We start from the raw sequence: 26,231 nt of genomic DNA on the forward strand, positions 1-26,231 counted from the left end.
ATTCATTAATGGCTGTTGAAAATCAGGTAGGGAAAAGGCTGAACATTTGTTGGGGCTGGTTTCATACCAGCTAATAACTCAGAAATTAAGAGTAACTTCAACACGCACGTCAGGCTTAGGTTCTCCAGAAGCGCTTGCCACTGCACAGCCCAACCTTGTTCCTTACCAGGAATTTTAACTTTTATTGGCTGGTAATAAATCATACCTGCCTTGCCCTAAAGAGGATAAATCCCATCTATCTCCAACTACAGAGAGATAATGATGCAATTGTTCCTTCACACCAGGAGACAGGGTGTAACCTAGAAGTTCTCTTCCAAGTTGGATCAACTTTTCTCCAAGTACTTCCTTACGTAAGGAGAAACTCAGTTGGAATGTATTTCCAGAGAAAAATGAACCCCCAAGGTGAAAGAATAAAACTGATTGTAAAAAACCCACATAAACATGGTATGGAGGGGTGAATGTGAAATTCAGAGCTGATCTGGAGCTGGGTCAGAATCTGGCCAGAATTAAGGATCTGATCTGGTTGATCTGCACAAATGCTGTACCTTTGCAAAATACAGGCACATTTTTAAAGGACACAATGAAAAAAAAAGAGGAATCTCCAATGGTGAAGAAAGCAACACATTCTAAGAGAAAAAAGAGATTGTCTGAACCCTTCAAAGGCAGCAGCGAAACAAAAAATATCCATGGCTTCCCTGGGCTGGTTTGGGTTGGTTGTTGCCCCCAGCCCAGGCTGCATTTGACAGGTCTCTCTCATTCACATTACAAGAAATGTGTTTGCAAAGGGGGAAAAACCGGGCGTTCAAGCTCAATATTCCTATCCAGATCATTCTTGCTAAACGTTTGACACCAGCCTGCCCAAGTGACATCCACACGGGGACAGTGGAGGCATCAATGTCCCCGATGCAGTTGAATCGGGGAAGCACCTAGATGGCAAGGAAGAACATTCCCGGGAAGACTCGAGGCAGCACTGGAGCAACGTACACCGACACCTGCATCGCTAGCGACTCCAGCATTTAAACTTTTCATCTACAGCAGCTGGGGAGTTGCTCGGCTGCAATTTACCATTAGGCTGCTGGGAGGAGCGGGGAGGCAGGGGACCCTCGGCTGAAAGCCCAAGCTAATTCTGCAGCGAAGATAAGGCCTCGGATTCTTCAAAGGGATGTGACCGGGCAGACTGTCACCACGGGGGTCTCAAAGCAGGCAATCAGCACCCACCCCCCCCCTTATATAGAAGAAGATACAAGGTGGTCAGGGAAGAGTACGCTTCTTAAATGTGCTGGAGAAACAAGGCAGAAACATCTCTCGTCGCTGATCTGCAAGGCGATGGAGGTTTTTGATGGAGCAGCTGTGCCCGCGTAATCAAACGGGAGCAACCGTTCTGGTCCTGCCCTGAGGCTTGTGCTCTAAACTATAACTAATGAGTGTAAGGGCACTGACAAAAAAAGCTTCCACAGAATCCCTTTTCTAAGGCCTTTGATTTTACTGGAACATGCACAGCAGTAAAATTCACATAGCCAACGGGAAAGCCATGTCCTGGCCTGACCCTGCCACAGAAAACAGCAAAACAAAGGGGCAGGGATTTGGGGTCACGTTTGGGGAGGATCCATGAGTCAGCATGTCAGTTTACTGAATCTCCTCTAATTTGTCACGTAACGAGGGAGCGGGGCAAGCACTCGCCGCCCCAGGCGGCTGCATCACTGCGAAAAGGTGTGTCCCAGACGGTGACGAGCGTCTAAAGAATAAATGACTCTCAATTAGGACAGTAGGACAGAAAGAGCAAGATGATTCATATCCAGGACATACTCCAACCATCCCCAATAACACTCAGCAGTTCTATACAGCTTTACGTCTTCAAAGCGCCCGCAAACACCCTTGGCCTTTCAATGGCGCTGGCAGGTAACAGGCAGCAGGGCTTGAAATGGGCGCTCGGAACCTGCTAATTCTTGGAGTAATTGAGGTAAGCTGGGGGGGAACAGCTTCCCTCCAGCGATAGGAAGGAATGAGGCGGCTTTGTCCTGGTCACGGCATGCCACCGCTGGTCTAGAGCTCGGGAGACGTGGAGATTCACACCCCAAAATGAATGAATAAGGTACCCAGAGTTAATAGCCTCTCTTAGAGAACTGGCTGTATGCAGTTTTCCCAGGAGTAAGCAACAGGTCATGACAGATGGGGTTTAGGAGCGCTTGGCTCCTAGGTTTGCACCCTGACAAAGCCTCCGCTCAGCTGTGCAAATCGTATTTTACTTGCTTGACTGTGAGTTGCTGGGCAGTGGGATGTAATTTTCCATGCTCGCAGTTGGCGCTGGGTTTTACCTTGACTTGCATTTGACAGTGCAAGCTCTGTCAACATTGTTTTACCTCTTAGAAAATAATAATTACGAAGCCTGGACCACAGCTATGTGTGAGTACCCAAGAATTCAATGGCCAGCTCTGCTTTAACCTAGTCACCACAGTTTACTACTCTGCAACGAAATGTCTTTTCCAGAGACACCTGAAGACTGGGATATCAGAAAAACTCAGGGATGCCAGACATACGCTTGGTTGACTTTGATCTCTCTGTAGACAAATCTTTTAAAGTTTAGATCAAGGAATCTTTTAATGAAACAAAGAAATCATGCCACTTGTATCAGTTCCAGATATAAATAAATCAGCTAGAAATAAACAGGAGCAAGGCAAACGTAAAGGAGACAGCCACGCTCTGCAATGTCAGTCCAAAGTGACTGTCTGATGGATGATAATATGGCTGGCTCGGAAAAAAGTCAGAGTTTAGAAGTCTTGCTGCCAGCCATCTGGCAAATCTTCCAAAATATATTGCGGTGAAACTTCACTGAATTGCTGCCTTTTTTGCATCTCCTGCTCTCAAGATAGTCTATTTATTTTTTTTAAGTGTAGTGAGGATTTTGAAATCTTGACTAGGACTCTCTCCTTAGGGACTCATTATACACACACACCCCCGGCTATGGCCAATTCATTGTTCCTTCCCTCTGCCGGTCTGCCATATACACATAATCTTCCCAAAGCAAAGATGCTCTTACACATTTAGGGGTCCCGAAAATACCAAGCACACCTAACTGTTCCGGCTGCTGCAGCCGCACCGCCTCTTCACAACCCACCGGTGCCGTTCCCGTGTGCAGCAGGGGAGGCAGAAGTTCATAGCAGCAGGATTTACAGCACATCCACCCTCTTGCTCCAGAAGCATCACTATTTCGTACTCAGAACTGAAGGGGAACGTTTCCTGCTTCTAACCAGTATAGGACTTATTTTCATAACTGAGTAATTTGGGCTCTGTACCCCAGAAGGCAATTGTAAATATCACCACTAGCCATTTCCTAATAATCCGTGGCAACATAGAGCGATACAAATTTATGATCACTTAGAAAAAAATCCTTTTCCATTCCATGAAAATGAAACATTTCTTTACAGAACAGGCTGCCCTGCTGCATGTTAATTAGTTTTTTTCCCCTGTTTCATCAGCTCCTCCCACCTGGTCCATGATCAGCTGTAATCGAGTCCATGACCCTCCCGAATTGCTATGGAGCACAATGGCTTGCGGCCATGGTACTGACAGTACCAGAACGCAGATAACCCTCCGACACGGCGTCTGAGAGGCAGCTGGAGATCCTATCTGGTGACCAGACACTCCGGGGTTGTAACATGGACTCAGTAAAAGCTATTTTCAGCTTAAACGATCTTTGATACTGCAACTAGAGTTAACCAGGGTGGTGAGGGAGGAGATCATCTGCTCTGAGAAATAAACCAAGGGAGAAGGGGGAGGGAGAGAAGTAGGAAGATGACAAAGGAGAGGGACTCCTTAGGGAGGGGAATTAAACTGAAAATGTGCACCGATGGAAAAAAGAACACAGGAAAAATGACGTCGTTGCGTCTCCCCATCGCTACGGATCAGGTCCCTGTCCCCCCTCAGCTGCCAGCCATGCTCATCATTTGTAATTCTCAACCTTCTTAGATAGATGGGGCTAAGCAACAAAAGCTGTCTCGTAGCAGCCCTCAAGCTCGTCTCACCTTTGTTACAGCTAGTTTTAGTAATTTTTAGCCAAATTGGTTTGGTTGTTAATACGGACCTGATTTTCCTTTCACCATTCAGCGGTAACTTGTTAACAAGCTGCTCCAGGAGATCTTTGCAGGACAGTGGAAAGCAGGGAACGGAAATAATTACAGCATTTCCACCTACGGTAGTCTGCTTCAGGGCAGGTATAAATAGATCCATAAGTGTTTGTTCACTTAAAAAGAGAGTTCAGCCTAACTGCTTTTTCAATTGCCAGCAGCAGAATTGATGGTTTGGTTTTTTCCCTTAAAAATGAGGGCAAAGATCATCTACTAAATATCACCCTCCCTTCCTCCAGGCCGCAAGTAGCATTTAAAAAAGTTTCAGAATTTTTACCAAATCCAGATGTCGGGTGTGTAAAAGTACGGGCAATTTTTCAAAGCCGTTATATTTGTTTGGGAAGGGAGGGCTAATTAGATCAGAAAACTCAGTTCAGCTTCAGAACTAAGGAACTTAATGAAAAAAAATAATAATTCACATTTCCTTCAGCTGGGGCATCCAAAAAAGCTCTGGACTGATGCATGCAAATGGTAACACCCTTTGGAGTCCCACCACAAAGTTTTGAGAAAGCGCTTGCTTACGTGTCTGAAAATGCCTGTTTTCTGGTCGGTTGGCAGCTGAGGAGCAGAGCGGGCACAACGCGATGCCCAGCGGGGATGGGACTGGGGTCCCAGCAGGTCAGGGAGGCGTCGGTCTGCCAGCAGGGCAGCGGGACCCTTGCTCCCAGCTCGAGCATCCCGACGATAACCTGCCTGGCTCGAGGGGGGGTTAGGAAGCCCCTCCTTGGGGTCTGGCGCACCTGGGGATGGGGGGGAAGAGGAGCCCAGGGTGGGTGGCCCACCCAGGGTGCCCTGGACCTCTCTCCGGGAGCAGCACTCCCACAGCTCCATCTACCGTCCCACAGCTCCGGAGCCCAAAGCCCTGCCGACATCCACCTTTCCCTGCACGAAATTGTTTAAATAAACTTCCCCACTGCGGGCTCACAGAAATGCAATAAACATCATTTATGTAGCCTCCTCGGTAGCTCTGCTAATGGGCCGGTTATAATGGCATTACGAGGCCTTTCTAGGCAAATTTGCCGTACTCTGCCTCTGGCCTCGTGCGTTAAAGCCTCACCTCGGTGCTCGGTAATAGCCCGTAAGCGCACAAAGCACGTACGCTGCCACTGCCTATTGTTCAAGCCGCAGGTACTATATTTAACCAAACAATAGCTAATAAACAAAAGACATTTTAAGTGGTTTTGTGGTGTCTGCTGAGCACCAGCTGCCCTTTTTGTGTTGTACTGTGCCTTCAGTCCCGATGCTCGGGTCTCCTGGGTCCCGTTCAGCTGCAAAAGCCCAAAGCTACCGTGAGAGGAACAAACTCTTCTGATAGGGAAATAAAACAATTGATGGCTCATAAAAGCAAAAAGGACAGATACTCGAAAAGGAAAAAAAGCAGAACAGCTTCAGAACTAATCGTGAGTCCTACCGCAGGAGTGCCGTGGGAGCAGCAGGTTCCTCCGCGTTCCTCCACTCCTGCCCCAAGCCAGCCAGCTTCACAGGTGCCAGGACTCAGACCTGTGAGTCCAGGTAGCGTTAATAAGGTTTAGACCTGAATTAAATCTCTCTTCTGCATGCCTGGGGACATGATTCAGACCTCCGGTCTTGTGGCGTGCGGCAGCCTTGGCTGCCTCAGGCTGTGCTGAAGCATCTGGAGGTGCACGTTTGTGGATCCCAGCCCAAAGCACAGGGACAGGAGGTGCGTGCAGCTGCAGGAGGTGAGGTCTGTCGGAGCCTGCAGACAGCCTGAGGGAGGGAAGGAGCTTGCTCCCGGGTTTCCCACGGGGAGCTGACTCCACAATTGGCTGACCTGAAGGCAACAAGAGTGCAAGCCCCCGGACAGCACAGGGATCTGTGCATGGCTCCGGGAGAGGAGGACAGGAGGCTGAGCCTGCTTACCCAAACACCCACCTTCCCCCTGGAAGGAGGACCCCAGGACTAGCTCAGACCCCCCTGGGATGGGGGGGACATTGTGGGGCTGGCAGGGACCCCCTCTGCATCCCAGCGGCGGGGCTTGGGGCTGTTGCCTCCCGAGTCCCCGTCTCTGCCCGAGGCAGCGTAACGAGGCCAGCAGAAGCCTGAAGTAGAGAGATTGACTTCACTCAAGGGTTCCTATTCAAAGCTACAGCTATTGGCAGATTTTTTTTCCTGTTCCTACGCGCGGTGGGAGGAAGCTGATAGTATTTATTAAGCTGATCTCGGGCACCCAAGCTCGATCCTATCTCCAGATATGCAGGCAATCATCAGAGCTTGTTGTGTCTGCATGAATATACTAATCCTGACTCTGCTTTCTGCATACGTAAAGCAATGTATAGGACCATTCATCTATGATAGAGTCTTCTAGATGGCTGCAGAGGGCAAGACAGTATTTTTAATATGGAGAACTCTATGGCAAGCTATTTTAGTACCCTAGTATCATTAACATTTTTGAATGTCTGAGAAGCTGCTAACATTTATAAGACTTTACAACCAAGATCCATTCTCCCAAATGGAGAAAGAGCTCGTATTTTTCACATACACTTTAGATATTGATAATTTTCTCATTTTCTGATATGACAGGGCTTGGGGATTTTTTTCCCTGCTGAGACAAGATGACTGACAGAAGGAGATGAGAATTTCTCATAAAGAGAAGCAATGCATTTTTACCCAGCCGGGGCTGGAAGAAAGCAATAATTGTCCTAATACGCAGGCACGGTTCTCCAGAACGGCTGATGATTTATTTCAAGAGACACCGCTGACTAAAATGCTAGGCATGTCTCCCCAAGCCAAGATGCGAGCCGAGATCGGTTTGCACCATCACCGACACCTCCGCCGCGGCGAGTCCGACCCACTGTCACAGAGGTGGCACCCAACCCACACTCAGCTCAGCGCCCCCTCAGAAAGCTTTGCTTTCTCCACGGCTCCTCAATAACGTTTGGCTTTTCCCAGTGCTTGGCCATGCCGTCCAGTGGCTGTAGCTCTTTCACTGGTCCGCAGAAGCCAAAATTTACCCCCCCTCTACCTGCTTTTCTCCCCACCTCCTGTTCCAGCTGTTCTCCATCTCCTCTCCCTATCTGCATCTCATGTTCTTCTCTGCTGTTCCTAATAGCTTTTATCTATGCCAAGTCCCATCCTACTCATCTCTCATTAAACCCCAGACCTTTCGCAGAGCTTTTCTGCATTGATGTCCCAGCCAGTTTTTGTCTCTTTGACATCCAGGTTCTCTTCATTTGTACTTTTCTCTCTGGATCTGGGAATAATTTTGCTTCTATTGATGTTACCGGATCCAGGCCCTTATATTTTATTAAACTCCTCAGGGTAAGGATCATGGCTTTCAAGGGATAGATGCGTATCTTCTGTTTTGCAGAGACGATGCTGGGTACGATTGCTCCCTGCTCCAGCAACACCCAGGGTGTTGTGAAAGCCTCGAGAGGCTGATAAGTATCATAAACAGAAGGAATCTTATCCCGTGCTAGATCCTGGCCCAAGAGAGACATTATCCCTGGCAGATACCAACTCCAGAGAGACATTTTCCATGGCATCCCTGCCCAGGATAGATCCTGACTTCATCTAAAAGAGGAGCAGGAGCTGGTTGTACAGGGTTGTGCCACTCGCTGGGGGATGGCATGGCCAGAGCGCATGGGGCAGGGGTGGCCTCTGCCATACCCGTGGTGCATCTGCCTTCTCCTGCTCATTTTCCGATGCCACATTTTGCTCTCCTGCAGCCTCAGATCAGCATCTTGATAGAAAGCTGCTGATACGAGCAGCCCCTGCCGGCAGCGAGCACTCCCCGGAGCACGAGGGTCCGGGAACGTGCACTCTAAGCAGATCTCTTATTTGGAAAACTAGATGGTATCAACTATTTATAAACCTAAGCTTAGAGCAAGACAAGGCCAGCTGGAAAATATGCCACCATGGGTGGGTGAAGGTGCTTAGTTAGGAGCAGAGCACTGGAGGATTTCAGCCCTGAATTACAGGGCAGCAGTGAGCAAGTGGCTTTGCTTTTCCTTTCTCCCCTCCTACTGATTTAGTTTGGAAGCATTTCAGAGGGCACTTTCTCCTGTTATATGGTGATAAAACCCTGGGCTCAATAACTGAGATCTGCTGTCTGGCATCAGAGCAATACAAATAACAATAAAAGAAACAAAATAGTGGTGAGTCAGGCTGGTTTCGACTTGGAAAAACATCAGTTATCCGTATTACTCACCAGCTCTGCCGTCTCCTCTGGGGGACTCTGCCGGCCTCTGGCAAGTCTGCAGCCGCAGAGAGGCTGTATTTAGCTCAGGCCCTCCTAGAAATGGTTTTCCCTGGGGTTTCGGCGGGTCAGCGGTTGCATACCCACATCGTCAGGGCCATGAGTGCGAGCAGCCTTTTGGCAGAGCAAGAAGTGTTTTGCAGCTGAGCCCGGTGGGACCACAGAGCCGTAGACCCGATGCGGCACGGAGGGGCCACGACCCAAGGTGGGGTGGACAGTCCTCAAGGTCTGCGTCTTCACTGGGGTGGAAAAAGCAGGGCAGGGAGCCTGGAGGGGGACCACCCCTGTCCCCAGTGCTGGCTGTCGTCACCCATGGGCTCCTGAGTGATGTGCAAGCTGTGGTTCTGTCGTGCCCCGCAGAACATCGTCACAACAGCCCAACACGTCCAGAACATGCACAAGGGACCACGTCCAGCTGGATGTAGATTTTTTGCTATCGAGATTTGCATTTATTAATTTCTAGCCCATTTGCTTTCTTTTGGCACCATTTTTCTCTGCAAGTGAAAAATTTACCCTGAATCACAGTGTGTTATTTCCACTTGTCAAGATAAAGGTTAATGAAATACCAGTAACTGCATCACAAATCTCGTTCTGTATCTATCAGAGATTTTTATATGGCACGTTATACTGCACAGCCTATGCTTAGAAAAGTCTGTGATTAAAAAAACCCCAAACTGTCAGAGGTCAAAAAATTCACGGTTAGAGCAGCTGAGCCTCTGCCCTTCACTCCTCACCTCTTGCCCGCAGGACGAGGAAAAAGCCCTCCCGCAGTTGGCACAAATGAATGCGGGCGAGATTTAATCCAACACACGAGATTCTGCAGGCCTGTGGTATTTAAACAAGATTTTCCTGTGCAAACATTGCCTGCCTCTGGATAATCGTTACTTGGATATTTATACAGTATGTAAATAATTTATAAATTACATACATCATAGAATATCCTGAGCTGGAAAGGACCCATAAGGCTCATTGAGTCCTATAAATATATATAGGATTTAGAAGCACCATAATGCTCTATTTGACATATAGCTGTCTTCAAAGAGATTTGCACCAGACGTGCAAAGAGAATTTTACGTACTGGCCGCAAAGAGTTTCTCATGCCCTGAACCGTGAAACCAGGGCTGGCAGGAGGACGCACTGTGAGCTGCTCTGTGCCCTGGGACCCAGGAGTCGAGACGAACGGCAGCGTGACAAACTCCCCTTCGAGCTCCGCAGGCACGAGATCGGACCCCAAATTAAATACTTGGAAGTGCAGAAGATAACACCCATCGGCGGCGGCAGCGCGAGCACGTGAGCTTTCAGGAAGGAAGGGAGGAGCTGCTTTGTTTTCTTCCTAGGGAGGGTCGGGGACGGATGGGATAAGTGTCAGAAACTGCCGTTTGGGATGAGTCAGGAGGTTGGCATGGGGCGGTTTGCATTAATACCGGCTTGAACACATGCCAAAGAGGATTTCCAAAATTCGCAGCCAGTTATTTCTTGTCATAGGGTTAAAAAATCCTATAGCCTGTTCTTCCACTCCAAGGCATGCAATCAAAAGCCTGCGGAGATTACTCTGAGAAGGTTTGTTTGTTCTGTAAATACGTTTTTAAAGTCTTGAATACAGATGACTAAGTTTAAAAAAAAAAAACAAACAAAAACCAACCAAAACTTCTAACAGAGCGAACCCTCTCACCGAGACTCTTTTCCCTCCTCTGAAGTGGATTAAAAAGCATTGTTGTGAAATCCCAGTGCGGATTTTATTATGGGCTGAATCAAAATGCTTTGGAGTTTTTGGAATTCAGATCTGAAGTTCATCGTTTCAGCCCATATGCTCCATATAAAAGTAAGATAAAGAAAGGGATTTACTTTCTCTTCTTTTTTGATATGCAAAGATTTAGATGAAATACTTACTTTCCAATTTGCTTTTTCAGTAGAAATTCACTAGAGATCCTATCAAACTTGAAATACCCTGTGAAGCCTGAGGAGCTCCCGAGATGACGGATGACATCAAGAGCCAAAAGAACATTTACAAAGCACCTGAAGAAAGAGATCCTAAATCACTCTGTGAAGCCTGTTGATTTGCTGCCTTCTACTTAACTTAAAGCTTGTGTTAGATATCTAACTTTAATATCTAATGAACTATTTGGAGAAAGGAAATCTCTGTGAACAAAAAAAAAAAAAAAAAGCAGTCCTGTCCCTTCAGCTGAAGTGTGAGCAATAACATGCTCCATCGGATATTCTCAGCAAGTCCTTCGTTAAAACAGTAGCACCAGGTGAGACCTAGTTTTCCCAATATTTCCAGAGTACCATGCAAGAAGGAAAATATTTAAGATTTTATGTATTCCTGAGGAATAGTAAAAAAAAATGGTGCAAGCTCCCCGCCCTCCGGTTACTTGCTAGACCCCGGTTGTTTGCTGGACCTCTTTCATTTACAGGTATTTTACTGCTGGAATTGAATATCAATACTATTTTTAATTTTAAAAGAACTTTTCCCCACTAGATGGCTGTAATTGTTATGCCCATGCTTAATTTTGGTATCAAATTCCCATCTTTAACAAGGTATATTCTTCCTTTTTGTTATTCTCTATTGCGCGCTCCCCAGCTCCAGCGTGGTGTCTGAAGCAGGGGGGCTCCTTGCTTTGCAAAGTTCAGCTGTTTGTAGAAATTTTAGGAGTTCAAAATGGCTACTGCGGTGGGTTTGGATCCTGGCTGAGGAACGGAAACCCGTCGCCATTTTGAAGGATAAAGTGGGAATTGTTCCTTCCTTATTGAAAGAAATACTTTTGTTTTCTGCTACTACAAAGAGCGATCAAAGACTGTGAGCCCTTCGGAAAGGCTTTTCCGATGGCTTGCCATTCGATGCGGGGAGCTTGCGGTTACTGTTGGATCACAGAAGTGTTGCAAATGTGATGGATGGCCGCCCAGAAGGCAGGATCGAGCATCTCCTGCGTCCTAGATTCAGCAGAGGAGCTGATGTGAGAAAGAAGCAGGATCTGCTGGAAGGCAAGCTCAACCCTTGTCGCGCAGAGAATACCATTTCCCGGCTGTTTGCACAGGCTGCAGGCCAGGAGGAGGAGTGGGGCTGCGCAGTGGATTTGCACGGCGTCTGCTGGCTGCGGTTCCCCGTGGCTGCAGTTTTCCAGAAGTTCCACCCAAAGGGAATGACCACGTAGGCTCAGGTGCAGAGAAAGACTTTTCTGATTCAGCTAGCGAGCAGGATACTAATGCTTCTTCTAAACAGAGCCGCCGGAATATAAACATCTATATTATGTTTGACAGCTCCTGACTACAAGATACATGGAAAGGGAATTGGCTCTCTTCGCACTTTTTAAGCCAAACACAATTTTTTAGCAGTATGCAGAAACATTCGTAGCATCTCTCCACTAAGCAGGAGCCTGCGTGGATTCACCGAGGCATTGCCGTAGCCCCTCAGCACGGTGCATGGTTTGGCTTTGCAGCCCCTGCCTCCTTCAGCTTGCAGATAAATCTGCCCTTAATGGGAATTATTTTTTATTCATTCATAAGTTTGCCTCCCGGTTCAGTACTGCACCAAAGGGGGTGATCAGGGTCCGTCGGGTTCCATAAGACTTAAGTGCAACTTCTCAATTAAGTGTCTGTGACGAGGGTTTGCTTGGCCAGGGCCTGGTACGCAGCTCGAATGGAGCAGCGCTGCTGCCGGGGTTAAAAGCCCCGCACCACTAAAGAGCGCACACCCAGCGCCGCAGTTCCGCAGATAATCTGGAAGAGAAAGCACCTCTGGCATAGGTGGTGCTGCGATAAGATGCGGTTTAGAAGAAATTCAGGACCGCTGTAACGCGCCAGTTTAATACCGGTCAAGTAGATAATTGCACTTATTGCTCGCTCTTGCAGAAATACCACGTCAAAGCGCTCGGAGGGTACAACTGCAGCCAAACCAGTGTGTCCCCCTGCTTTAACTCTGTTTCCCTCTAATTCAGTATAATTAAGCCCTCTCTTTTTGTGCGTGGATAAATAGATCCATGCCAGAACGAGCATCCCAGGCACCGCGGGTCGGTCGGGCACCCCGAGGCCCCTGCTTCTCGGGGCAGCGGGGCCAGGCGTTGCCATCGGTGCCCCAAGGTGCTGGGGCGTGTGGGGCAGGTTTGTCTCCTGCCCTTCCTGGTGCATGCAAATCCAGCCGACCTGGGGATTTAAGTCAAGCTTGTCGCCGTGCTAGCTGAACACCGTGTAAAGTGATGTTAATCAAGAAAGAATAATGAGCCTTCAAATTCACTTAAATGGTAAGGACGGACGAAGTGCTCCAGTAAAATGGCTCTCATTCTAAACCGGTCCTTATTTCTAAGGCCTCTGCATCTACAAACCAGGATAAAGTATTTTTTAATCTGTAGCAAACCACTTTGAGACTAATGGAGGAGAAGAACTAGGTACTGTTCAGGAAGATGAGACCTTTTTTACCCTCTTTTCCTATTCCCTTGAAAGTAATTCCTGCCATCACCCTTTGAAACAATCCCTAAAACTCAAGATGCTTCTTTGAGATCCTCTGACTTGCTCACTTTTACGCCTTTCTGTGCCTACAGCAAATCTTGCTGCACAAGATTAAGCAAAATAATCTCCATGCAAACATTCTGCAAATAGATCAATTCCATACCCAATATCAAACATCCTACCTGGAGCCCACTGAATAGATGGATACCTTTGCTATAAAATGATAAACCAGAACTTCATGTAGCATCATAACTGTATAGATTTGAAATAATTTCACTTTCAGCATAGAGTTTTCCGAACTGGAAGAACAGCAGTATAAATAGCCACATTTCCGGAGCGCTGCAAAGGACACGCGATTAAGGTCAGCATCCTTGCCAGAGTAGTTTGCCTTTAGTGCCTGGTTTAAGACTATCTGGAGCAGACTACGAAAGGTGCAGGGTACCTGAGGGTCCTGTGAAACTGTGATGGAGTAGTGGATGCTTTGTATTTTCTGGTAATCAGTCTGCAGAGATTTTAAGCTTTGCACACAAAACCAGAAGGACGCAAAACTGCAAGAATAACGCTGCCAAATAACGCAAGCTCGCTTGCAGAAGGGCTAGGGCTGGTTCAGGACCATGGCACCCGCTCCTGCAGGTAGCAAAGCTCCCTCGGAGCCCCGCGTGGTCCTGGTGGAGCACAGCCTCTGCCAGCTTGCCTTCACAAAGCAAACCACATACCGCTGGGATTTGCTGGGTAAACAACGAGTCGCCCCTGCAATATAAGTGCTGGAGAGAAACAGGGAGAGCTGCAGTAGGTGCTCCTCATGTACCTTGCCGTGGGAAGATGCTCGGGGATTCGGGAGAGTGACGCACATAAGCCCCTAACTGAGATGTATTAGTCTGCACCAGAGAGGTGTCTGAATTGGGATAGAGGTATCCAGCTCGGAGTCGAAGAGCCGGAGGAAGCCGGGAAGGCTGAGAGCAACCAGGTTGGGTCAGATGGCTGCTCGCTTTTTCAGGCTGAGGGCCGAGGTACGCCAGCTCCCGGCTCCAGAGCCAAAGCCAGAGGAAAAAAATTTCCGAGAAGGGACATCTGTCACCTTCATTAATCTTATCTGGGGATTGCTCTGAAACAAAGCATTTCACGAGCCTGAACAAAAACACCGGGGAGCGCTCGGCGGCGAATTCTTTTGCACGCTCCCTTTTTGTTTTGTATGATTTCCAACATTTCTGGCAAAAACATTTCCTCTGACTGTTTTCCTTCTAGAAACAGCCTCTTCCAGACAGGGCTGCTCTGCCACTATTTAGCTGGGTAGACACGAGGCTATTTAAAACACAGAGCTGGAACATTAGCAAAACACTTGTCTCATTCCAAGACAAGCAGGGAAGGGGAGGGTGCGCATCGCCAGGGTGCAACCTTGCTCGTCCCCGGGAGGTTTATGCCTGCGTCATGCCGATTTGTGCTGAATTTAAGGCTTCTGGGGATGGAGCTTGTGACAAAATCTGACAAGATTTTTTAGAAGCCGCTAGTTCACAGCCTTGAGTATTTATGATTTTTGGCTGCCGGCTCTCGCGCGTTCTGCGGTCAGCAGTTTAATTATTTACCGGGCTATATACAGCACCGTTCAAGCAGCAACCATCAAATCCGACATTTAGATAATGCGAGGGTAATTGGGTTATTTTTTTTTATTTTTTTTTTTTTTCTCCTCCCACCAGCTCCAGCCCCCGGTTCTGCTGGGAGATGCAGAGTCATAGCTCTGCTTGCTTGGCTTCCCACCACCTCGCTGCTCCTTTAAAACCCCATACCTTCCATTGAAGGAACTCGGTGTCCTGTTCGCCAGGAGGACGTCAATGTTTCTATGGAAACTCTTCCCAAAGATTCTCGCTCTGCGCTGCCGCCGCTGCGTATTGTATGACCGGCTTTGTACACTGCAATTCATTATCAAGGCTGTGACGAAAAGGGAGCAGCTTTCTGCCCGGAGGGAAAAAGCATTAAAAAAAAAGAAAACAAAACCCAACCTTCAAAAAAACCCACCTTAATATTAATAAAATAAGCCACTAAAACCAAAGGTGCTAAAGCTGTTTGGTATTTGAGTTATGAATGGAATCTGCTCGCCTGTGCTTCTTGCAATGAAAAATACCGTTTCCTGAATAATTAGTGCAGCCTGAAGAAGCTTATAAATTCTACGTAAGGTCCTTTCTCTTCCGAGTAGCTAGGGGAAAATTTTCCACCTCTCACCATTACAATCACGATGATGGATGAGTGTCACGTAGGTAACAAATGGGCCCGAACAGGAGCCCGGTGCATGAACTGCTTTGAGCACAGGGGAGGCTCAAACGCAGACTCAGATTTCGCATTTGAATTAATGGCCGCGAAGGGGGCACGGAATTAATCGGCTGGAGGAAGATTCACATTAATTTCTCATTTTCCTCAATAACAGGAAATCGCTGGGACCGGCGGCGAACGCGTTGACGGCGTTTACGTATGCCTCCCTTGCTAATCATGTCCAAGGGTGGCCAGACCGCTAACCCTTCCGCCAGCGAGCACCAGGTATTACACACTGGGTAGGCAAAAGGTCTGGATTTTGTGGCCACTTCCATCATAGAATTGCTGTCATTTTATATTCAGAGGTAACTGTTAACTTTGAAAATCTGAAATTTCCATGCACTGGTCTGAAGGAGCCTGGGAGCCAGTTTTTGGCAGGGCTGGGAAGCCTTTCCTCCCTCTGGAAGCAGCAGCAGGCTCTCGGCATGGCAGGAGAGCAGACTGCAGGGGTCCCAAAGCAGACACCCCAAAACCAAGGTACTCAACCAGGGACACTTGCAGAAGGGCAACATCTTGCCCCAGCAGAAGTCTGAGATCTCTTGAAGAAAAACATTACGCTCATGTACTATGCTGGGGAACGGCACCAAGTAAAAACCTGAGTAAAGACAAGGATGAGAGGAGACAAGTATTTTATTTTTAAACCTTATGAATTTCTGAGCAGTTCTGCTTTGTCGCTCTCCTAGGGAGGGAGGCAGGGCTGGGAAAAGAGGAGTTTCAAAACCCTGCAAGCTCCCTGATACTGTGCTAAAGACTTGTATTACCTTTAATTGATGTTTCTGAGTGCATCCTCATTGATTTACTCCAGCCGCGCTCTTTATGCAGAGAACATTCTATTCTCAGAGCGTAATCTAGACCCATGCAAACAATATAGATGTTTCCTGATAACATAATTTAGAAAGAGGAGATGTAATTACTGCCTATGCTGAATACACAGCATCTCTGTGCTTGCCAGCGCCCCGCGAACCCGTGACCCCTTTCAGAATCCATACAGGGAGAAACTCCCAAATCCTTCAATCTGGTTCTCATTTTGCTGAAAGCCTTTTCCATCTTATTAAATATGCTGGTCCTCGGGCCTTTGATTTTTAGCTTCCTAGCGACGGCTCATGCTGAAATTATTTAGAAGGATCTCGCAGAGGCTCTTGCAGATGAAATTCAGGGATCATTCCTGTGGAAATGTGTCTATTCGTGGAATAGGGGACAGCAGCAAGACGGGCATCTGCTGCAGAGGAATGGGGAGGGGACCAGGCAAGCTCTCCCTGGGGTAGCTTGTTCTTTTAAGAAGTGCAACGAAGCAGGTTCTTGCTTTTAAGGACTACTCTTAAATACTTGAAGAGGAGGTTGGAACTCATCTGACCTGTTACAAAAAAAAAGAGTCTGCTTGCCTATACGTAGTCCAGTTGCTGTGATTTAAGATGAGTAGTTGGAATGCTTTGGTCTTATAAATCATCCCATAGGCACTATGTTTCATTGTCTTCTTGCTGATGGAAGGATATACAGGGCGAGACATTACAATCTGAATTTTCATCTCTAGGATCAAATCTGTCTCCGTTCAGTAGTGGCTGGAAAGCATTGCCCTGTAGTGGGGTTTTATGTGAAATAAGGATGTGTCCCTCCACTGCATGGTCAGTTGAGATCCGTATCACAGAATAATCACCACTGTAATTGCTCCCCGTATCACCTGCCTCAGGAAAAAATAAAATAATAAATTAAAAAAAAAAAAAAAATCAATGACTGAATTGGCCATGGAGACTCAATAACTCTTCTCTCATTTGGAGAGCGGTCCCTCCTGAACACTTTTCCACATTGCAAAGCCACCACATAATGGAACAATTCAGCTCAACTGACAGCCTGGGCTAAAATAGCCCCTGAGCTGCACGGGGAGATAGGAGAGGTGTTGTGGGTTAGCGCCGAGGTGCTTGGCAGGATTGTCGGCGGGAACCATGCCCACGCTAAAAGAGTTTTTCAAATGACTTCAGCGAGACCAGAATTAGCTCATAAGCCTGATGCAACGGTTCAGGGCGAAGCCCTTTTGTGTTCTGGGTTCCTGCTCATCAGGTGTCAGCTTCTCCCCATATTCCGCAGCAGCGGTGGCAGCTTGCCCGGTGGCACCGAGAGCTAACGAACGGGTGGGCGTTGGGTCTGGGGAGAAGCCCCAGCTCTGCAGTCTGTCTCCTTGCTGGGATCTGATGGGGCCTAACTTTAATTTGCCCTGTGACCCCGAGTAAAGCCCAGCTACAGGTAAAAAGCATTTACTGTTTAAAACTCTTTAAACATGGTCCTAAACAGGTCTTAAGAACCAAAGGTGCCTATTGCAAACATACATCAGGATCTGGATTGGACATGGGGCGAGCAAAGGGTTCAGCAACCATTGGGATTAAGGGAAAGCAAGGAGACCAACTTCGGGGGAAATAACAACAGCCAAATACGTTGTGAACCAGCAGAAAACACAAGAAAAGAGGAGCCAGTTTACAGAAATAAGGGTAAATACTACTGACAGCGTTAATCTTTTAGTCTTCATACTGCTACATATCCTCCCAAATCCCAAGTCTGCTGCGACCAGACAACCCAGAGGGTTTACTTTAAAACCAGTTCAGGTTAATTCTGCAGAATTAGCATGGGTGAGACTAAACCGTATAGCTCATGACAGAACAATTTTACCCTGTTCATGCTAAGAAACCAAACTGAAGTTGTTTGGGTTTTTTTTTTATATGGCAGAAGAACAGATAAATCAGTAACAGAGAGGAACTAGAGGTGAAAATTGAGAACAATATATATAAATACATTTATTTTTAAACATCTTAATTTAAAGTCACAGGAAAACCATTCGCTGTGTACAGTTCCTGGGGTTGCTTTGAACAGGGAAGGAAGATTAAAATACTAATCTCCGCTGATTTCCCTGTGTAGCAGCAAAAATGAGCATGGCTGGAAAGTCTGACCTATGAGAAAAGATTAAGAGGAGCTAAATTTGTATAGCTTGGCTAAGCAACAGCAGCGAACGAAGGATGCGCTGGCAGGGTGCAAAACCAGAAAATGGAGTATTATTTGGAAAGACAACAGAGTTAGGGGATGAGAAGTAAGGAAAGGTCAGGCAGAACACTAGAAAAATGTCCTTTAAGACTCTGGTGTGTATTTTAAGTAATGAAAGGAATGGTACTCTGAAAATACAAGCACGGGGCTGAGCTAAACGCTGGTGCGAGGATCGTTGGATGCGACCAGTGACTTTAAGCGCTTCTATTCTTAAGTTTCCAAAGCAAATCACCTTTAGAAAAGTGACAGCTCAGCTCGTACTATAAATCATTTCTTCTCAAGCTAGGCATCCAGCAGCCACTGATCGCTCCTTAAAATCTGGAGCAAAAAATAAACCACAAGGAACAATCCTGCTCTCAGAGGGAATGGACAAGCTAATCTAATACATCTTTGTCATCTCTGGTTTCCATGACAGTTGCATAATCAGACATTTATATAAGTAGAGGTTTCCTCCTTAAATAGCAGCCTATGATCTCATGTGCACCTACAGTGTAACCCATTTGAATGGAAATGACGTGCCAGTCATGTGTAAAACTGATTTTTTAATGCTTCTGTCTTGTTTTTGTTTATCTGTTGTGGCAAATCAGCCTGGAGAGGAACGCTCACACATGACTAACTTCTTGTTGTGGTCTTCCCGTGGCCCAAAAATAACCCCAGTCCCCAGGTCCAATGAATGGCCAGGGCCCACACTTGCTCAGCAATTCAGTATGGAAGGTGACTGCGTATTCCCAAATCCTGAGCCCAGTGCAGCGCCTAAACCAGCAGCCTTCAAGCAGCTGGAATCTGCAAAGGTTACCGGTTGCTCTCCGACAGTTTCAGGTTTGCCAGGAGGTTGGGATTTCCTCACCACGTCCCTCCCGCAAAGGACCAGAGCAAAGGCTGTGATGGGAGAGCTCTAAGGGTTAGTCTTGGCCAAACTGGAGTTCCTCAGGGCAGGAGGAAAATGCCCAGGGCAGCTCTGCTGCCACGGCAGAGCCCTCCCCAGGGCTCCTCGGAGCTCCTGCCCAGGCCGAGTGTCATAAAGCGATGCCAACAATACAGATGTCTTCCCATATGCGGTATTAAATGAAATGAAGAAAAGCAGAACCAGTCTGTGAAATCTCAGTCCGACTCCCACCTAAGTTCACATAATAAGAGTGAAATGTGAGCAAAAGTAACTGCAGTTATATCTGCTTGGGAGAAAGAAAAAAAAAAAAAAAAAAAATCAGCTACCTGGAAGAAGTGGCTTTTATCTAAAGGCTGCAGACATCAGCAGACTAGGGAGCTGATCCCAGTAGGCAAATAGGTCTTAATATGGATATTCTGGGGTATCAGAGACTCTTCAAAGCCTGCTCAGAAGCTGTGTCCGGTTAGTCGATCCCAAAATGTAAGCGGCCCTTTACCAGACCATCCTCTTAGTACTTTTTTGTATCACTCTGCATCAGCCACTGTATGCAAAAATATCCCCCGAGAAGAGGAAAACAGGCAAGAACAGAAATCTAATCCGTTCCACCAGCCTGCGCAGCCTCAAATCTGTGGGGCTCTTGCCAGCCTCAACGTTGCGGTGCCTTCTCTCAGAGATGCTGCTATTATAATGGCACAAAGTATATCAGGGACTGTTGTTCCCAGTGTCAATCAGCAAAAATATCTCCGCTTGCTCCTCAGCCCAATCTCCCTTCTCCCACTGAAACTGATTTAGCAACAAAGATAGAGAAACATAGGGTGGCTTGGGGTTGGCAAGTGATTGCCAGTTGGATTTTGTAAACCCAGCAGTATCTCGGAGCAGGCTTCAATTTTCCCTGGCCCCCCTGCAGCTCCTATTAGCCTCGATAACTGGTTCTAATTTCGGCCAGGACATTTGGCCAGGACATTTGCCCGGATTTTGGAAGGGGTGGGGGTTCATTTGCTTGTGCAAAGTGACTCCTACCTCCCCACAGCAAACACAGGCTGTGTAATGGCTTAATTACACCGAGCATTGCTGCTCCGTAGAGCTGGGCTCTGACGCACGTTACGTAACTGGATTGTTAATGCTTTTTATATGTTGGCGGAACTGAAATTAAAAGAGGAAATTATTCTCCTGATGCTCAACTCTAATCCCCATCTGTCTGTGTTTTTACTTTTCTGCACTTGCAAAGCTCCCTGATCAAAAGGTCTTGAATAGATTCCAGATTTCCAATTTAGTTTGCTTATGCAACCCAAAATATTATGGCAGTCTTTCCTGGGGGCGATTAAGCATATATTTTCAGTTCCTCCAATTCTCTCTGTTCCAAGAGCGCTAAAAACAGCATAAAGCTTTAGCTCATTCCATACCGTTAGCACCACAAACAACTTTTTTTTTTTTTTTTTTAAAGACTTTTTAAAAATATAGGAATAGCCAAGAGCTTTGAAGAGAAGGAATGTATTCTGAAGAAAGTGTGATTTGTTAAATGTCCCCCATGCCTTGGAAAAAAAAAAAAAAAAAGCAGGGAGTCTATACTGATAGAGCCGTGCAGCCAAGGCAAACAAGAGGGGAGTAGGCAGGCGAGGAGGGAGCTATGTCTTCAACAGCCAGGGCAGATTCCTGAATCCAAAAAAATCGAGACCTCTTTGGATCCAGACTTTTGCTGCGTCCCATCCTAAGGATGAGCTTCGGCTGGACAGCTGGGAACATACCTGATCTTCCTTGAGGTACTTGGATCATTCCCATCTGAAAATTGGCACTCATTTTTTTATCCATTTAATGCGTCTTTCCCCATCCCCTCAGCCCTTCAGCTGGCACTACAACTATGGGATCAGCAGCCGGTTTTCTTTCAGGAGCGAGGAGTCTGCTTACACTGGAAAATGTAGCTTTTTACCCAGAGTGCCCATGAATAAACCCAAAGCACCTCTGCAACAGTCACATTTCATCGTCCCTTTGGTTTCCAAGCGCAGGACGGGAACCAGCACCCCCGATGCTTGTCTGTGCCACGCACAGTCTTGATGCTGCGGCATGGGAGCCGACGGCAGGGAGGATGCTGCGTGCCTTTTGTGTCGGGTGCACTGTTATTAAAGAGATTTTTTTATTTTAAATACAGAAGGGAAGTCTTTATTTACCCATGGCTGATGAGTGCTTGCTCACCTGGGTGACGGTGTCTTGATGCACCAGATAAGAATGCATGGGATGGTGTCACCCTTTCTGGCCACCGGTGCTATGTTCATGGCAGCTATTGAATGACTGCATCATGGTGCAGCTCTGGATCAAAAACATGAATGGCACTTTTTCCAAATTTGGATTACGGAAGCTGTGATTTAAGGCTGTTACTGAATCCCAGAAAATACCAGTTTCTGGCTCAGCCAGGGCTTTGAGCCTTTCTGCTTTCCAGGATAATTTGATTTGAGAGTTCGTGCGCTGCCAATCTCACAGGTTTCAGAGAAACTCAGCACAGGAGATGCCCAGAAACTGAATAGGTGATCTCAGGGGAAGCCCCACTGATCCCAGCTTGCCTGATTTTGCTGGACTGTCTCTGCTGACTATTTTGACAAATAGAATTACACAGAATCCCAGGATGGGAGGGGTTGGAAGGGACCTCCGGCGATCATCCAGTCCAACCCGGCTGCTAAAGCAGGCTCACCCAGAGCAGGGTGCACAGGACATCGTCCAGGAGGGGTTTGAATATCTCCAGAGAAGGAGACTCCACAGCCCCCGTGGGCAGCCTGTTCCAGGGCTCTGTCACCCTCAGAGTAAAGAAGTTCTTCCTCACATTCAACTGAAACATGTTATGCTTCAGTTTGTGCCCATTGCCCCTTCTCCTGTCGCTGAGCACCACTGAGAAGAGTCTGGCTCCGTCCTCGTGGCACCCACCCTTAAGGTATTTGTATGTGTTGATGAGATCCCCTCTCAGCCTTTCCTCATAGGGGAGATGCTCCAGTCCCCTCATCAACCACCAAACTCTACCCAGAACATCCCCAGTCTGAGCTTTCCCTCTGGCGAGGTCTAGTCTTAAACACACCGACATGCTCGAAGCCTTATAACAGACAGGGTGTTGTCAAAACGACCACCACAGCAGGCACATCCAGCCAAGGGAACGGGGCTCAGACGTACTCAGCAAAGCGGCTCCGGCCGAATCACACGAGCCATTTATTATCTATATTTCAGCAACACTCACAGGCTTCAGGCAGGGCCCTGCACTCTGCATGTACAACAGCATCCAAATATAGAGCCAGACGGCCGCCAGTGCGACCACAAGGCTTCACTCTCTTGGGCAGCATCGCTCCCTCCCCAGCCCTGGCCACGGCCCCTCCAGCCCCGCAGCGGGGAGGACGGTGCGGGACAGCCTGTGCCGCCGGGGAGGAGCTGCTCTCCCTTTTACCAGCCATAGGATATTTTAAGAAATTTTTAAAATGTTTGTAGCAGCGTGACAGACCAACCGGTTCTAGAAAGGCAGGAGGGTAATCACCTGCCAGAGCTGCTCAGGTTCCAGGTTTGGGGAGTATTTAAGCATAGGCTAAAAATCCCTCGGCTCTGGTTAAAGCGAAGCACGTGTTTAAATGCTTTGCTGAGCAGAGGTGGAGTTCAGGACATACCTAGCTTTAGGCATGTGCTTAACTACTTTGTAAAATTAAACTGAAGATAATCAAGTGCTTTTGCTGAATCAGGCCCGAGCGCTCCTCAAACTCCCATCCTCTTAAGCACGGCATCTTTCATCAACATTTAATTTGAAAACGTGCTCAGAAAACACTGTTAAAAAAGCAAATTTAAAGAGGCAGGAGCCTTTAGAGAATGGAAATAAATCACTAAAAAGGTCTGAGGAAATCATTAAGCTGCACAAACCAGCGATGGGCTTTAAAAAGAAACCCTGACTTGTGCTAATTCACTGTTTGCACGGAGATGAAAGACGCTTCAGCTCCTGATTTGCAATGGATTTTTTTCCCCCCAGCTCATGCCACAAATGCTGCCGCCGGGTCAGGCAGGTTCAACCTCACACGTTTCCCCCTCGGTCTGGCCCAGAAGCAGGTTATTTTGCAAACCGGGATGGGAGGAAACCTGCAGGTAACCCATGTGCCCTGGGGCTGGCTGTGTGCATGCCCCTGGGCACGCGGGGGCTCCGTCCGGGAGAGGTCCCTGATCAAATGTTGCTGCTCTCAGCGGCGAGCACCCCACGTATAAATAACCCCAGATCCCCTTACTTCGTGACCTTCAGTTCTCAGCCCTGCCAAACGAGCTCTGTGCAAATCCAAACTTATCATATTCACACCTCCACCCCAGACAAGCGTCCCTGCGGTTTTTGGGCTCCTGTCCCAGCACAGGGTGATGGCGATGCCCCCCCATAGGGACCCCCCCCCCCCCACCAAAGCGGCTGCATGGCAGCAAGGGGAATCGTCTCCAGATGAGCACAGCTCAATCGGGTGCAGCTTTGGCAACATTGGGGTGGTTTGCCAGGAGATGGGGCATATTAGAGGGTCTTAACCGGCATGGAAAAGGTTTGATAAATGGGGTTTGCCTGTTCTCAGATGTCTTAATACAAAATAGTAAAGTTTAGGTAGAATCTACACAAAATGGAGCTGTACTTTGCAAACCTTTACTTCTTTTTCTAATGCGTCTTTTGAAAGTTAAACTCGCTGCAGATAAAATCACTGAAGTGCACATAAGACACAGATCATGCCCTCTCCCCCTCCCCAGACTCTCATCAAGAGGAGATTTCCTGGTTAGACTTAGACTTTCAAATCTTAGGCCAGGCTGGCAGCATTTCAAGTCAACTTGGGCTGATTTGGAGCTGGGTTGCAAAAGCTCAGTGACCCGAGCAGAAGGCAACGTGGCTGTTCCTGCGCTGGTCTGACCCGAAAATGCGCTCCCGAGCTGGCTGCCGTGCTTCAGAGCAAGCTCGCTGCGGGCGTGCAGGGTGGGGGTGCCCAGGGCACCCAGGGAAAAGGGCGCCCCAAAAAAAAACCCCCCTGGCCACATCTCTGCCTGAGCACACACACCACCCCCCCGGCCACTTCTCTGCCTGAGCACACACATCACCTTGTTATCATTTATGGTCCATGCAGCTTTCCGCAACAGCTCGAGAAGAAAATGTTATTTCTTTAGGAGCCTTGCATTTTCTGTTAGCTGTAATTGCCCAAATAAATCTCAAGTGCTAGCACAGCTGATCTGTTTTGTTTTTTTTTCCTCACCATTAAGCCATTCAGAGAAGGGGTTGAGTCCCCATCCCTGGGGATATTTTAAAGCCAGGCCAATGAGGTGCTTAGGGACATGGTTTAGTGGTGGGATGGCAGGGTTAGGGTAACGGTTGGGCTTGGTGATCTTAAAGGTCTTTTCCAGCCTAAACGGTTCTGTGATTCTAAGCATCTACCACTAGGCATTTTCCTACAAACTTTGATTTTTGAAATTTTTTCAGAACAACACTGAAAATGAATGACATATAATTCCTTTCTGAGTAATTTGTTGTAAATATTTAAAGCCTTTTTTTTTTTAAAAAAAAAAAAAAAAAAAAGCTTTGAGGAAAAAAAAGCATCCAAACCCAATCAAAAGCTCTAGGTAACAAACTTCTGGGGACAGGGAAAAGTGAAATAGCCAAAAAATGGCCTTGAAAAGTTCCTGGACTTCTGGGTTTGTGCCTTCAGAGCCAAGCTAACGCGTGCGTGGGGGCAAGGTGTGTTACGTGGTGCTGATCCGCGAGCAGGGAACGGCAACAGCCGGGCAGGGTGGTACCCACGCGCCCTTTGCCAGGGCTGCAGTCAAACCCCTCACCCTGAAGGCAGGAGCAATAGCAGATGGCAGTGGCTGCTGCCTGCCAGCACTTCCTGAAGGCTTAAAAGCTTTGCTTTGGGTTTAAAATGCATCTTTCAGCACTGTAAATGCCCAGGGACTTCTTTAAATTTAAAAAAAAAATAATAATTCTTTTAAAAGTTGAAAGGCAAAGGGCAGAAATTCTCTTCCCTCATTTGAATTTCTCACTCAAGTAATAATTCCTCACTGAAGGAATAATATATGCTTTTAAAATTTTTTTTTTTAATTGAATGCTACAAGCACACCATACTTTTCGGGTGATGTTTCTTTACAGTCAGAGTTTTAAGCTGTGCTTGTTTAAGGAACCAGAGAGTTCAGGTGAAGCCTGGGTTACTCGGTGTTTATTTGGACAAGTAGGTTTCAAACCCAGATATTTTGCAACTCTTCCTCACCACCGGTTTGAGACTGAAGTTGTGCTGTGTTTCGGCCACGCTTGCTTCTGGCAAGAAACACCAACGGGGTCTGGGCAAACTCTGGCTGTGTTTTAAGCACAAACTCTTCTTCAGAGGGCTCCTAATTTCTCTAGAACTGACAGCCTTCAATCCTGGCAACGCTGAGCTTCTGGATAAGGAACAGCCTTCGGGGGCTGAATGGGCCAGTGTTGCGCTCCGCAACTTCAAAGTAATTTTAAATAGTGAGACTGCTTGTGCTATTTGGGATCTCAGAGGGAATCCCAGCTCATCCCCAAAATATTTCCATTGCTCGCTCGTCCTGACCACCCTGTGAACCCGGGAGGTCTGGCAGATCCAGCAGGGTTTTGTGCCAGTGCCAAAGTGGAGGTCAGCACGGTGATACCTGCCCAGAGATCAGGTATCAGACAGGGTTATTTAGGAAAATATTTTCACTTCTTTCTCCCCCCCCCCGATAAATAATGAAGGATCTACTGAATTGGAAGCTGTGACCATGCTCGATGGCTCAACTGAGGCATTTTTAAAACAGCACCATAACATTAAAAAAAACCCAAAACAAACAAAAAAAAACAAACCCCAAAGCCCCACAACAAAACCCCAACAACTATTCAGTATAAACCTTACTTTGGAAATTTTTTCATTCTTACTAAAAAACTGCCAAATATTGACAGCCCAGCTCAGACTGTGACTGCCGGAAACACCATGCAACTGTATTTCAGGTGATTTAAAAATGCTTTTGCAAAGCAATACTTAGGATACCGAAGCAAGCTATGAAACTTCCTATGGAAGAACTTCCTTTATTTTCCTTTTCATCCCCAGAACCGCCACTTTTAACCTCCCCTAAACCAGCAGCGAGGAGAAGCCCAGCAGCCGATGCGGTGTGGGCACCTCTGCATTCCCCAGGCGGAGGAACCGCATCGCGCCCCCCGGCAACTGCCCTGGAAATGCTGTATTTGAAACAGAGCCCTAAAGTAGCGCAA

The sequence above is a fragment of the Egretta garzetta genome, unplaced genomic scaffold (assembly GCF_000687185.1).
Source record: "Egretta garzetta isolate BGI_Z169 unplaced genomic scaffold, ASM68718v1 scaffold34, whole genome shotgun sequence".
Classification (NCBI taxonomy): domain Eukaryota; kingdom Metazoa; phylum Chordata; class Aves; order Pelecaniformes; family Ardeidae; genus Egretta; species Egretta garzetta.